The following is a 14908-nucleotide window of genomic DNA, read 5'->3' on the forward strand; positions in this document are numbered from 1 at the left end:
AAGGAACACAGCATATATATTTGTGTGCTAGGCACTGTACATACACATGTCTATCTCATCATGTCACTTGTCACTTCAGGTATCCTTTAAAGAAATAGGCTGTGTCTGGTTACTATGTTCACACTAGGGCGCTTTGTTGCAATGTACAGTAATTGTATTGCTAACTAGGGCTGCTCAAATCCGATCCGGGAGACATCCGGATAGTTGCAATCTTACCTGTCTGACGTCTTCTTTGCCCGTCCCTCGGCACCTCCCACGATGCACTCCACGCGCGTCACGTGATTACAAACACTTCCTCCTTCAACCCGGAAGGAGAAAGTGTTTGCAATCACGTGACCGTCGCTAGGACCGCATTGTGGGAGGTCCTGAGGGCCAGACGAAGAAGACGTCAGACAGGTAAGATTGACCCGCCCCCGCCCACCCTGCACAGGTAACTGGGAGATATCCAGATAGAACTATCCGGATGTCTCCCGGATCGGATTTAAGCAGCCCGGTTGCTAACACAATGAAATATATGGTACATTCATACTGGGTGTAGCTACAAATCATGGGGGCCCCCAGCAAACCATCACAACATCTCCCTTGCCCATACCTCCCAACTTTTTCTGATGAAAAAGAGGGACACTTTAAATCACCCTGGCGTTCTATTAACATCACCAGAGTGGCAGCGCAGCACTATTTTTTGCTTTTTTTTTTAAAATCATGTAGCTAGCCTAGCGCTAGCTACATGATTCCCCCTTCCCTGCGGCGTCCCTCCCTACCCTTCGATCGCCGCCGGCGCATTAGCCCGTACAGAAATCCCGTTCTGAACGGGATTTCCTTTAGGGGTTCCCCCGTCGCCATGGCAACGATCGTGATGACGTCATCGACGTCCCGATCCACCCCGCAGCGCTGCCTGGCACTGATCAGGTAGCGGCGGATCGGCGGCAAACGGCGGCGATCGAATCCCCCTAGCTGCGTGATTTAAAAAAAAAATAGCGAAATCGGCCCAGCGGGGCCTGAGCGCCGCCCTCCGGCGGTAATGGACGAGCTGAGATCGTCCATACCGCTAAGGAGGTTAAAGGAAAACTATAGTGAAAAGAACATGGCGGCTGCCATAATTATTTCCTTTTAAACAACAGCCCTGCTGATCTATTGGCAGCTAATCTTGTCAGCTTTGATAATGATTTCAGAAACACCTGATCTGCTGCATGCTTGTTCAGGGGCTATGGCTAAAAGTATTAGAGACAGAGGATCAGCAGTATAGCCAGGCAACTGGTATTGCTTAAAAGGAAATAAATATGGCAGCCTCCATATCCCTCTGGCTTCAGTTGCCCTTTAAGGCACTCCCCTGCCACACACCTAGCAATTGTACCACAGGTGTCCTCTCTGATGCCTGCCTCCCTCTTGGTCTGAGTTTCTTTTGATGCTGCACATGAGGGGCGGAGGACAGGGTGGGATTTCTGGGAAGGCCACAAAGGGGGAAGCTGGACATGAAAGAGGGGCTGCTGCATATGGAGAAGGAGGCTGCAAATTGAAAAAAAAAGTAGCGTTAAATGTGGGCCTGCAGGCCAGAGTTTGACACATATGGTCTACAGCCATTACATGCATAGCCGCATCAAGCGCGCCTAAATCACCGATTTGGCGCCTGATAGACGAAATTTAATACAGGCATCTTTTAGCCCGAAGACCTGATCATATACTGAAGATTCCAATTTCCCAGACATATGCTCTATACATTCTGAGGACATCCCAATGCCTGACTTCCCTTATTAATAGTTACAGTAATCATGACTGCTGTAAAAAGCCGGCCTGTCAACCCGTGTCCTCACGTCGGGGCCATTTCCAATCATCTGTCATGCAGATCGCGATGATGTAATGGGGCTGCCCTCATTTGCAGTTACAACACGATGCACTTTCCTCTCCCCGGATACTACGACGCTGCAAGCCTGGCACATTCTCGCTTTTACATTGTGACCCCAGCTTTGATTGTTGGATCTGCCATAGATCAGTGCTGCGCAAGACTGTCTGTAATCTCAAGCCGAACACCACAGAGCAATACCATTTACTTGTTGGATAGTTTGGTTAAAGAGGAACTTTAACCCAGGATTGAATTTCATCTCAATCAGTAGCTGATACCCCCTTTCCGATGAGAAATCTTTTCCTTTTCACAAATAGATCATCAGTGGGGGACTGTGTGGCTGATATTGTGGTGAAACCCCTCCCACAGTGTGATGTCATGACCATGGTCCTGACAGTTTCCTGTCTGTGAACCTCGTTGCACTGTGGGAAATAACTGCTTTTTCCAATTGCCAAGCAAGCAATATCTCCCTCTGTGCATAGAACTCTTCAGAGGGAAAACAGCGCCTATGGCAACACTGAAATTCGCCCCCATGGAAGGGGGTGCACCCACCAAATATTTAGTCTTGGTTGTATTGGTTGTGTCCAAGTTGAGGTGAAGCATGGCCTGTAAGAATGGAGTATCGCAATAGGTCAGCCTATACATATCCCCCAAATAACAGTTAAACAGCTTGTCCCCCACAAATTTAACCAGGCAGCAGAATGTCCCCCGGATAAAAAAAAAAGTTGAATCTGTATGAAGAAAACCAGGAATGCTACGGAGCAGCGCCTCTAGTAAGTGGCACCTGCCATACCTGCACCCCTGTAGGTACGCCTCTGGAACTCTCAGTAACAAACATTCCCTACAGATCACTTGGCACAGCTAAAGATGTCACCACCAGTAATACATTTCAGAATGTAAATCAGAGAGAATTATTTTACAATCAAACACTGACATATTGTAAAAAATAAGCAATTTTATTCATTATGTCATTTTCATTACAGTATCTCTTTAAAGAGACTCTGAAGCCTTAATAAAAATGGCTTTTTTCCTTATATATAGCAGGGGCATGTTTGCCCCTGCTAAAATGCTTCTATCCCGCGGCTGAACGAGGGTCCTCTCCCCTCCAAATCCCCCCCTGAAAAATCACTACCACCTTGGTCGTAGATTTTGCTACCGCTGTGCGCTTCCGTGTGAGGCGGGGCTATGGGCTGCAGCTCTGCCTCACACGCGTCTATCAGCACACAGCTGATCTCCGCCTCTCCCCCGCCCCTCTCAGTGAAGTAAGACTGAGAGGGGCGGGAGAAGGCGGAGATCCGCCGCTGATAGACGCGTGTGAGGCAGGGCTGCTGCTCATAGCCTCGCCTCACAAGGAAGTGCTCCCCGGGCAGCACAGGGGGATTTGGAGGGGAAAGGACCCTCGTTTAGCAGCGGGATATCGGCGTTTTAGCAGGGGCACACATGCCCAGTGCAGTTTCTAGGTTAAAATGCACCCAGGGCGAGGGTGTAAAAATTGCGCCCCCCCCCCCCCCCGAGCAAGGTATGGGTGCCCGCAGTATAGGTTAGCCAGGTCTAGTTGCACTTAGTATAGGTCCCCCCAGTATAGGTAGCCAAGAATAGGTACCCCAGTATAGGTAGCCAGGCATAGGTGAGCCAGTATAGTTGCTCCCGCTATAGGTTAGCCAGGTAGGTGCCTCCAGTATGGGTAGCCAGTATAGTTGCCCCCAGTATAGGTTAGATAGGCAGGCGCCCCGTTATAAGTTAGATAGGTAGGTGCCCCAGTAAAGGGTATCTAGGTGGGTGCCTCTAATATAGGTAGCCAGAATAGTTGCCCCCAACATAGGTTAGATAGGTAGGTGCCCCAGTATAGGTTATTTAGGTAGGTGCCTGCAATATAGGTAGCCAGTATAGTGGCCACCTGTATAGGCTAGCTAGGTAGGTACCCCCAATACAGGTTAGATAAGTGCCCCCAGTATAGGTTAGATAGGTAGCTGCCCCCCAGTGTAGGTTAGATTAGGTAGCTGCCCCCCAGTGTAGATTAGATAGGTAGCTGCCCCCCAGTGTAGGTTAGTTGGTAGCTGCCCCCCAGTGTAGGTTAGATTAGGTAGGTGCCCCCCAGTGTAGGTTAGATAGGTAGCTGCCCCCCAGCGTAGGTTAGATTAGGTAGCTGCCCCCCAGTATAGGTTAGATAGGTAGCTGTCCCCCAGTATAGGTTAGATAGGTAGCTGCCCCCCAGTGTAGGATAGATTAGGTAGGTGCCCCCCAGTATAGGTTAGATAGGTAGCTGCCCCCCAGCGTAGGTTAGATTAGGTAGCTGCCCCCCAGTATAGGTTAGATAGGTAGCTGTCCCCCAGTATAGGTTAGATAGGTAGCTGCCCCCCAGTGTAGGTTAGATTAGGTAGGTGCCCCCAAGTATAGGTTAGATAGGTAGCTGCCCCCCAGTGTAGGTTAGATTAGGTAGGTGCCCCCCAGTATAGATTAGATAGGTAGCTGCCCCCCAGTGTAGGTTAGATAGGTAGCTGCCCCACCCCCCGTGTAGGTTAGATAGGTAGCTGCCCCCCAGTGTAGGTTAGATTAGGTAGGTTCCCCCCAGTATAGGTTAGATTAGGTAGCTGCCCCCCAGTGTAGGTTAGATTAGGTAGGTGCCCCCCAGTATAGGTTAGATTAGGTAGGTGCCCCCCCCCCCCCCCCCCCAGAGTAGGTTAGAGTAGGTAGCTGCCCCCCAGTGTAGGTTAGATAGGTAGCTGCCCCCCAGTGTAGGTTAGATAGGTAGCTGCCCCCCAGTGTAGGTTAGATTAGGTAGGTGCCCCCCAGTGAATGTTAGATTAGGTAGGTGCCCCTCAGTATAGGTTAGATAGGTAGCTGCCCCCCAGCGTAAGTTAGATTAGGTAGGTGCCCCCCAGCGTAGGTTAGATTAGGTTGGTGCCCCTCAGTATAGGTTAGATAGGTAGCTGCCCCCCAGTATAGGTTAGATTAGGTAGGTGCCCCCCAGCGCAGGTTAGATTAGGTAGGTGCCCCCAGTATAGGTTAGATAGGTATCTGCCCCCCTATAATGGAGGGGGGAGCCGGCCCCGCGGGGAGGGCAGCCCGACCTCTCCCTCTCTCTCCTCTCCCGGGCCGCCCTCCTGCTCCCCCCTCAGATGCAGAGTAATGCGCAAGGAGCGCTGTATACAACATACGTCCCTGCGTTCCAAGCGCTACTCTCTCGCCGCCGGTCTCTTCCTCTCTGCCTATACGATGATACACACGCTGCTTCCTGTTTAGCCGGAAGCAGCGTGTGTATCATCGTATAGGCAGCAGAGAGGAAGAGACCGGCGGCGAGAGAGCAGCGCTTGGAACGCAGGGAGGTATATTGTATACAGCGCTCCCTGAGCATTACTCTGCATCTGAGGGGGGAGCAGGAGGGTGGCCCGGGAGAGGAGAGAGAGGGAGAGGTCGGGCTGTCCTCCCCGCGGCTCCGGCTCCCCCCCTCCATTACAGCGCCCCCCTTCCAACAGCGCACCGGGCGGCGGCACGCCCCCGCACGGCCCAAGAAACGGGCCTGCACATGCCCCTGCTATATATAAGGAAAAAAGGTATTTTTATTATGGCTTCAGACTCTCTTTAAAGGTATCCTCCTGAGGTAAGAGATATATGGAGGCTTACATATTTATTTCCTTTTAAGTAGAGATGGGACAAATTTCAAATGTCCTCGAATTCGAATCCAAAAAGATTCTCGAATATCTCGAATCATTCGAATCTCTAATCTACAGGGGACTACAGGGAGCTGGAAGAAGCCCAGATAAGTTAAACTGGCCACATTACAACACATGCTTGTTTCATGTGTGTGATTTAGACTAACCAGAAAGATCAGCAGGACTGCCAGGCAACTGGCATTGTTTAAAATGAGATAAACATGGCAGCTTCTCCGCCACTCTCACCTCGGGTTCACTTTAAAAGTGATTATGGAGCTCGAGCTGAATACTCACCTCACAACAAAGAAGGATGGATCACAGCGACATCCCTGATGACGAGCGTTCCCCTATCACTCTTCCTGCTGGCAGGCAGGGGCGTAACTATATAGGGGATGCAACCGCTTCAGCCACAGGGGGGGGGGCTGTTTTGGGGGGCAGAAGCACCGTATGCGGAGGGTAGCACTGCTGCCGGATTGTGGGACCTTCCCAGGTGTTGAACTGGCTCCGGCGTCTAATAGACACCACGCCAGTTCATTCTCCGCAACCCACAGCTCACCTTAGCCTGCGTGAGTCTTCGGGCAGGCAGACTATTTGTGTCTCCAGTACAGGGCTTCGGGCGCCACTGTAGCCAGGCTAGAATCCAGAACCGCTGGTGTATGTAAAATGTAAAGCTATAGACTTGCTATACACCAGCGGTTCTGGATGTTAGCCTGGCTACAAGGGCATACAGAGATAATTTGCATACTCCATAGCGGTGCATTGTGGGTAACCACAAATGTTCACTTAAACCTGAATTATTGCAAGTTTCCTTCTGTTTTAGGAAGGAAAATCACACCAACCTGTACTTGTCGGGGATCTAAAAGATCCAATCTGATGGTCGTTATTGCTGCGTGTTGCTAAATGTTGTTCATGTTATTACGTGCCTGTACCCACGTCAGGAGATCATGGAAACGACCACTCAAAACAAAATCGCCGGTTTTTGGGAAAATTAGAAAAATTGCAAAGTGGGTACAGGCTTTTACAAACTGAAAAAGAACCCTCTTTCACAAGACCACCTGTACAGAACTACGGAAACATTTGTACTTGGAGTTTGGCGATTATAGTCTTGCTCCACCATTGCATTGGCTAGCTAATCAACTCTAATACTCCATATTTTGTCCACCACTGCTGTAGTTTCCTGCTTTTCACAATTGCGCACAGCTCTCTTTACTGCCGTATTCAATACGCCGCCGTGTGTCTCCATAAACATAAAAATAACTCTAAAGCGTTCCATTCATCTGCATTTTCAAATCGTACATCTGGTTATGCGGGAAACCAGCCCAGGCGTCTTAAAAAGGCAGAACGCAATCAGCGTGCCACGTGACCTCCGCCTTAATGTCTATTAAAATCATTTCATGTTTGGTTGCCTCTGCAAACGCGGCTGGACTCATTTGTATTGTTTACGACAATCCATTGCGCTCACCGGTTAGCCATCGAGCACAGTTACCAGATCTGACAATAGTTCTAGGAAACACAGCATAGATTTTTTGAGTGTTTACATAAAAATAAAAAATATGTACAAGGCGCTTTTGGCGTATCGTTCACAGAAGAAGTGATGCAAGTAAAAGTCTAAAAATAACTCAGGCTGTGTCACAGGTTTGCGATGGGTCAGTCATAACAGATGTGACCAGGTGGGAGACCGTACGGAAACCTGCTTGCTAGGAGGAAAATCGCCATCCTGTGCTTCGTTCGGCTTTCAAGGGTAATAAAGACCTTCCCCTTTTTAGCCAATCACCATCTTGTGTTTAGTATTTAATTTGCATCCTGTGTACTGAATACAAATAGTTCTTAAAATCAGCCTGCAGTCTAATAGCGCTGGACAGGAAGGAGTCACAGAATAATACCACCGAATGCACAACGTCCATGCAAAGTCACCCTCTACTAAAGCCCAACCCCCTGCAGATGAGCAATGGTTTGAGCCATCATTCATTTGGGCTTAAAGTGAACCCAAAATAATAAAAAAAAACTAATGAGATAAACAATTATATTTATTCTTCTTCTCCTAAGAATGACTTTTTTAAGGGTTGTTTTTTATATTTAAACAATTTCAAAGTAGGTTGAATGTTTTACGGTCTCTAACCACTGGCAGCCTATTAAGTTTCCCAGAGTTAGAAAAAGGTCAGTAGATCATGGGCTTGATTCACAAAGCGGTGCTAACTGTTAGCACGCCTGTGAAAACCCCCTTAGCACGTCTCAACAAACTTTTCGCGCATAAAACTTTACGCGCGCAAAACTTTATGCGCGTAAAACTTTACGCGCGTACTGCACAGAGCACAGGGCGCACCGCGCGAAGTGCCCATTAAAGCCTATGGGACTTAGCGCGCGTAAAACTTTGCGCGCGTAAAACTTTACGCGCGCAAAGTTAGCGCACGATCTGATTGAGAAATCCGGTGCTAACCTACTTAGCACCCTGGTTAGCGCGTCTAAAGACTTTAGACGTGCTAAGTAGGTTAGCACCGCTTTGTGAATCAAGCCCCATGTATTTTATCTCTCCATTCCCTCAGAAGTTGCATTTTTCTAGGAAAACCTTTATGGCTGTAATATGCTTATCGGTGATGTTTACTATATCCCCAACACGGTACGGACAAGACAGAAGCTGTCACTTCCATGCCTAGAAATTTACTCTTTTAGGCAGCAAAATAAAACAAGTAAAACAGCCTGGTTATTCTTATGTTTTGTACTGTACATACACATGTTTATCTCATCATGTCACATATCGCCTCGGGTACACTTTAAAGCAGCAGGGACAGCCATACTGCCCCAGAAAAAAAACATATATAAGTAGATAAATACTTGCTCCACTTATATAACATACAGTATTTATTATACTGCACAGTGTCCACATTTTTATTTCAGTGAATTTTCTATAATAAATGAAGAGAAAACTGTTCCAGGGATTTTCCATCTTTACTGCCTCTAACTGAAGCCAATCCTGATGTCATTTCCTAACTTACACTTTTCTTTCTCCTAGAAACTGTACTGTCATATCCAGCTTTGTTTTTTAAATGCATGTGAGCACAACATAGATCGTATTTCAGCAGCTTCTGTGGATGAGTATTTCCCTTCTCAGCCTCCTGTCACACTGAACTGCCCTCAGCCAATCAGCGAGGAGCAGGAATGTGGGAGGTGAGATGACAAGCTTCCCTTTCCTTGGCAATGTACTAGAATAGAGCCAGGCTGACTGCGATAAGATGAATTCAGCAGACTCATTTATGATTATATTGAAATGCTTGCAGTGCAGACTGCATGTAGACTCCATAATAAACACAAAGCAGTGGGTAAATGGAATTTGATTTTTGTGGCTGACAATCCTGCCTTAAAGGGGACCTTAAGTGACTTTAATGTGCGCAGTTTCACTTACCTTGGGCTTCTTCCAGCCCCCTGTAGTCCCCCTGGTCCCTCGCCGCTGTTCCCCTCTGTTCCTTACAGCAGCTGACCCCTCGGAAAGCTGCATACGCAGCCTCCTTGATTGCACTCCCGTGACAGTTTGTAAGAATTGCTACTGTGCACGTGCCGAATGCTCCCAGCTACGGGAGCACGACTGTGAAGGCGCGCAGCTGGAGCTGTGCATGCGCAGTGGCGCATAGCGGCTATATGGAACAGAGCAGAACAACAGCAAGGGACCAGTAGGATTACAGGGGGCTGAAGTTACCTCACTTTTACTTTAAAATATAGAGAAACCGAGAGCCCAATATAGTGTAGTATGTTAAAACATAAACAAAGTAAGGCAAATCAGTGAGAAGAATATAGTCACAAACGTGGGTTACCACACAGGCAACCACTGTATAAGCAGGTGAGGAGATTAGACCTGTCCTCACTCAGGATTAAGAAGTCGCTCTCTGTAGATGAGAAAAAGGGGTAGATCACCCCTCCACCAGGGGTGGACACGATTTTGCAGTAGGAGAACAGAGGCGCCAGCAGAATAAAAGTGGATAAAAGCTTTAAAATTTGCTTGGAGGAAGTGGTGGACTTACCTCCATAAAGCAGACATGAAAGACTGTCTGAAAAGTAGCAATCACATTTATTATATGGTACCCCAAAAGTGCAACGCGTTTCGCAGGCCGAGCCCGCTTCATCAGGCAATAAAGTGGGGACAAAACAAAATTCCAGCAGTAGCAGGTGTAGGGACAAAACAGAATTTCAGCAGTAGCAGGTGTAGCGCTACACCTGCTACTGCTGGAATTCTGTTTTGTCCCCACTTTATTGCCTGATGACGCGGGCTGGTCGTGCGAAACGCGTTGCACTTTTGGGGTACCATATAATAAATGCGATTGCTACTTTTCAGACAGTCTTTCGTGTCTGCTTTATGGAGGTAAGTCCACCACTTCCTCCAAGCAAATTTTAAAGCTTTTATCCACTTTTATTCTGCTGGCGCCACTTTTACTTTAAGTTCCCTTTAAGGGGGTCACACGTGTTACAATTTTTTGGTCAATTTTGCCGCAATTTCGATTAAAACAATCAGTTGTACTGCAAAATGTAAAAAAAAAATGTATTCGACTATGAAATCAGATCGAATTTCCAGTTTTTTTTATTTTTGAAGATTGGACGTGTTGGAAAATTCAGACCAACTTTACCAAGAATTGTATGGTGTGTGATTGATTGTTGAATTGCATTCAACCCAAATAAATTGTATGTAACTATTCACTACATACCGAACTTTATTTATTGTTTGTAGAAACAACAAAAAGGATGGAATTATGAAAGTGTGTGTATATGTATACTCAAAAAAGATGGAAATAGTATGGTATGTATTGGAAAGATAATATACTGTACTACTTTTACATACAAAATTAATTACGATTTTCTCTGAAATTTCGCATTATGATGCGTAATTGCTAATTTCGATGCGAAATTTCGCACATGCGAAATTTCGGCCCACCACTGGTGAAATGTTTTTCAATCCATCTTTTTCACCATACACAATCCTTTTTGACGAAATTGCGGCAATCTCAAACTATGTGTGGTACCCCAAAGAACTTCTTCAGGACTTTTAATCAACTGAAAAATTGGATTGGTTTCATAAAAGCAATAAATAAAAAAAATAAAATACAGCAATGTCTGAGGCCCACTTTAAGGCCACACTGATGCAATTTTCTGGACACTTCTATCAGGATAGGTAAGTATCACTGATGTATTGAGGTACAAAGGACTGGGATGGATAGGGTTGTCCACAGAGGCCTAACTATAGGAGCGTAGCCCCTGCAGGGGAGCCACACAGCTGATGGGGGGCCCCAAATACTAACCTTCTCTTCCTCCTAAAAAGGGGACTATACTTCAGATCAGTGTTCAGATCAGGTGATTTTGTGGCTACACATGTTATGACCCTTATTAGATGGGCATCAATGTCATGAAGGTCATTAAAGTAGAGACAAGGGAAGAGTTGTGAACATTGAAGGTGGGGGGGGGGGGGGGGTCATTAAGGTTTAGTAAAAAAGAGAAGCAGACCGGGCACTTTCTCCTCCATTGCTTAATTACTCAGATGCAGCAAACCAGTGATACATTCACATTGAACGTTAGCTACACATTGGCGGTGTCAGGTGGAAAAGATATGGGTAGCAGGGAAAGCAGGCAGGCACAACCGCTGTTTTGCACCTTAAGGTGCTTGGTCACATGCTTGTCTGGGCGTGGGGGCGACGTGCAGGAATACCCGAGTTAAACTCGTCGATCCCGCCAATCACGCTGCCCACTAGCTCTGTCGTGTGGAATAGGGTGTATCTAGAAATATATGCATTGATTGTGCCAGGCATATCAACAAAGGTTCATTTGTGCATGATGTCAAAATAAAAACCATATATAAACATTATCAAACTGTACAATAAGTGCTGCATAAATGTGAATATATACATAAAGTGCTATCGGAATTGGTATCGTACCGTGAATTGGTATCATACTGTGATTTGCAGCGTAAAAGGAGACAGAGAGCACTGACAGAATGAGGAAGAAAGTAGGTGAGGAGTGAGAAAGAAAGTAGGAAAGTGGATGTGCAAACTGAGAGATGAATGGAACACAGAGAGAATGAAAGGGAGAAAGTGAAAGGTAGGGGAGGAGAGAGAGATGGAGGGGGGGGGGGGGGGGGGGAGATGAATAGAGAGAGAGAGGGAGGGAGAGATGGGGGAGGAATAGAGAGAGATGGATGGGAGGGGAGAGATGGAGAGAGATAGAGGGGAGAGATGGATAGAGAGAGAGAGGGGGGAGGAGAGGGAAGGAGAGAGGGGGGAGGAAGAGAGAGAGAGATGGATAGAGAGAGGGAGGGAGAGAGAGAGAGAGAGAGAGAGAAGGGGGGAAAGTAAGAGAGTGAGACAGGGAGGGAGAGAGAGGGAAAGAGATGGATGGGGAGAGAGATGGATAGAGGGAGAGGAGAGGGGGAGGAAGAAAGAGAGATGGGAAGAGAGGGGGGAGAGATTGATAGAGAGAAGGAGAGAGAGAAATAAAGAGAATGGGGGAGAGAGAGAAGGATGGAGAGGAGAGAGGTGGATAGAGAGTATTTGATGGCGGGGGGAGATAGATGGATGGAGCGGAGAGAGATGGATGGGGGGAGATGAATAGAGGGGGGGGGGGGGGGAGATAGAGATGTGGTAAGAGCAATGGGGGGGGGGGAGAAAGAAAGATGGTGAGAGAGAGGGGGAGAGAGTGATGGATTAAGAGAGAGGGGGAGAGAGAGAGAGATGGATAGAGGGGTGGGGGTGGAGAGGAGGGGGGGGTGCGAGAGAGATAGATTGATGGAAATGGAGAGAGGGAAATAAGAGAAAGAGAAGGGAGGATGAGAAAGTGAGAGAGGGAGAGAGAGAGAGAGCTGGAGAGAGAGATGAACAAAGGCAAAAAACAAAGTGGGGGGGGGGGGGGGATAGAGCTAGCATAGTAGAGGATGCCTTATTACTATTTATGTTTGTATAACTGAACAATCTATTTTTTTTCTAGCTAGAAGCCACAAACGACCATTAGCATGGAAGAAAAAAACTAGCCAACTTTGACATGGAGCCGTTTGATGGCGACAGTAATTGTCCCTTGAGTTGTAGTGAAAGCCAAATGAAAGCATAAAGACATTAACATGAAATATATTAAAAGCTTGCCTGCTGTGTAGTCCCTGTACAGACTGCAACAAGATCAAGCATCAATCTTTCCCTTAAACACTAAAAAGGCACCCAACACATATAGCAAAAAAAGAAAAGAAAAAGAGAAATGAAAACAATAAAACATCCTAAAAACTGCTTGTTGTCCCCCTTTCCCCCTCTGTAATCCACCTGACCCCTCCCTCAGCACAGCAGGTCCCCAGCTAGCTACAGCAAAGGTCTAGTGCTGTGCCTCAATAGAACGTACTTACAGGTCTCTAGGAATCTCTCCCAAGAGTTTGGTGCAGTTTTCAAGGACAAAGTGTCTTAAAGGGAGTCTTTGGTTGGCATACGGCGGAAATCTGATCTGATGACAGAGAGACACCCCACTAAACCTGCCGAGATCATGGAAACTTCTTCCTCCTGGGTGAGGAGCTCATCTGGTGGGAGATCTCGGGGTTAAAGTCTTGCTCAGTGAGTGATTTGCTTGCCTTAGTTATACACACATAAACATGCAGGCAGCTTATGCTGGTGTTCAGCAGCCCTGCAGAAAGGAGACCTACAGAAAAAAACGATGGCATCACATTACAGAGCTCAGTGCCAGGCGGACGGAGGCTAAACCCGCTTTGATAGCTTCACACCAATCAGGCAATAAAGGGTGACACTGTGTGTCCACCTTCCAGTCATTTTTTATTAGTAGTACTAACTCAGGGGCGTAGCAATAGGGGTTGCAGAGGTAGCCACCGCATCGGGGCCCTTGGGCCAGAGGGGCCCCACAGGGCCCTCCCTCTACTATAGTACTAGCTCTCTATTGGTCCTGTGCTGGTAATAATCACTTCTATAGATACTTTGAATAGTGGTAATCATTAACAAACTGTTCCCCATACCCTTCTTGCTCCTCTGACACTGTAGTTACCATTGGCAGGTTTTGGTGCGCCTTATCAATCGCTATGTATAGAGTGCTTGGGGGGCCCCATTGTAAAACTTGCATCAGGGCCCACAACGCATAAGCTACGCCACTGTACTAACTGTTGTAGTCAGAGACAGACCAAGAAATCACAGGGTCCAATAGCAAATATTTTGGGGCTTCTCTTTCACAATATAATTTAACTTTAGTTGCTGGTCGGTTTCAGGACCCCTCACCACTGATAGTTTACAGATGTGGAGTGACCACATAGTCACGAAAGTCATGTTACAGAGAGACCACACAGCCATATTACAGAGACTGAGTGACCATAGGGCCATATTACAGAGACTGAGTGACCATAGGGCCATGTTACATAGACTGAGTGACCATAGGGCCATGTTACATAGACTGAGTGACCATAGGGCCATATTACAGAGACTGAGTGACCATAGGGCCATATTACAGAGACTGAGTGACCATAGGGCCATGTTACAGAGACTGAGTGTGCATAGGGCCATGTTACAGAGACTGAGTGACCATAGGACCATGTTACAGAGACTGAGTGACCATAGGACCATGTTACAGAGACCGGGCTACCCTAGGGCCATGCTACAGAGACTGGGTGACCATAGGGCCATATTACAGAGACTGGGTGACCATAGGGCCATATTACAGAGACCAAGTGACCATAGGGCCATATTACAGAGACTGAGCGACCATAAAGCCATATTACAGAGACCTGGGTGACCATAGAGCCATATTACAGAGACTGTGTGACCATAGGGCCATAGTACAGAGACCGGGTGACCATAGGGCCATGTTACATAGACTGAGTGACCACACAGCCATATTACAGAGACTGAGGGACTACACAGCCATATTACAGAGACTGGGTGGCCATAGGACCATGTTACAGAGACTGGGTGACCATAGGGCCATGGGGCTCTGTATGGCTGATATTGCTGTGAAACCTATCTCACAAGAAACTGTGAGGACCATGGTCCTGGCAGTTTCCTGTCTGTGGACCTCATTGCATTGTGGGAAATACTGTAGCTATTTACAGCTGTTTCCAACTGCCAAAAAAGCAAGCAGCAGCTACTTCCAGTGACATCACCTGCCAGCAGTAAAAATGTCACCAAGTGATAAATGTCAGAATGTAAATCAGGGAGAGGAAAGATTTTACAATGGCCAAACACTGCATCATTTATACATAATTGTTGTAAAAATGAAGCACTTTTTTATGACATTATTTTTTCACTCTCAGTTCCTCTGAGGTGTTGGGGGAGTTGAGGGCCCTGGGGCACCTCTTAGTCTAATAGCAATCAGTGTGTGACGTCTGGGGTCCGAGGGATGGAGGGGCTCACTTAGGTGTCTCAGCCTTGGCTGCTGGAGGACCTTAGGCTCTGCCTATGGTGGCGCC

At 47.2% G+C, this 14908-nt stretch overlaps 1 protein-coding gene across 3 annotated transcripts in view; it reads right to left on the reverse strand.

The window, feature by feature from the left end:
- Positions 1-14908, reverse strand: part of ESRRG (estrogen related receptor gamma) — a 1050432-nt gene that overhangs the window by 983415 nt on the left and 52109 nt on the right. Inside the window, exon 1 of one of the 3 annotated variants that reach the window (XM_068232893.1) lies at positions 12854-12965. The exons of the other annotated variants lie outside the window; for them this stretch is intronic. The gene's annotated coding sequence lies outside the window, so the exon portion shown is untranslated. Of the gene's footprint in view, positions 1-12853; positions 12966-14908 lie in introns of those variants that run through there. 3 annotated transcript variants of the gene reach the window in all.

The sequence above is a fragment of the Hyperolius riggenbachi genome, chromosome 4, assembly GCF_040937935.1.
Source record: "Hyperolius riggenbachi isolate aHypRig1 chromosome 4, aHypRig1.pri, whole genome shotgun sequence".
NCBI classification, from domain to species: Eukaryota; Metazoa; Chordata; class Amphibia; order Anura; family Hyperoliidae; genus Hyperolius; species Hyperolius riggenbachi.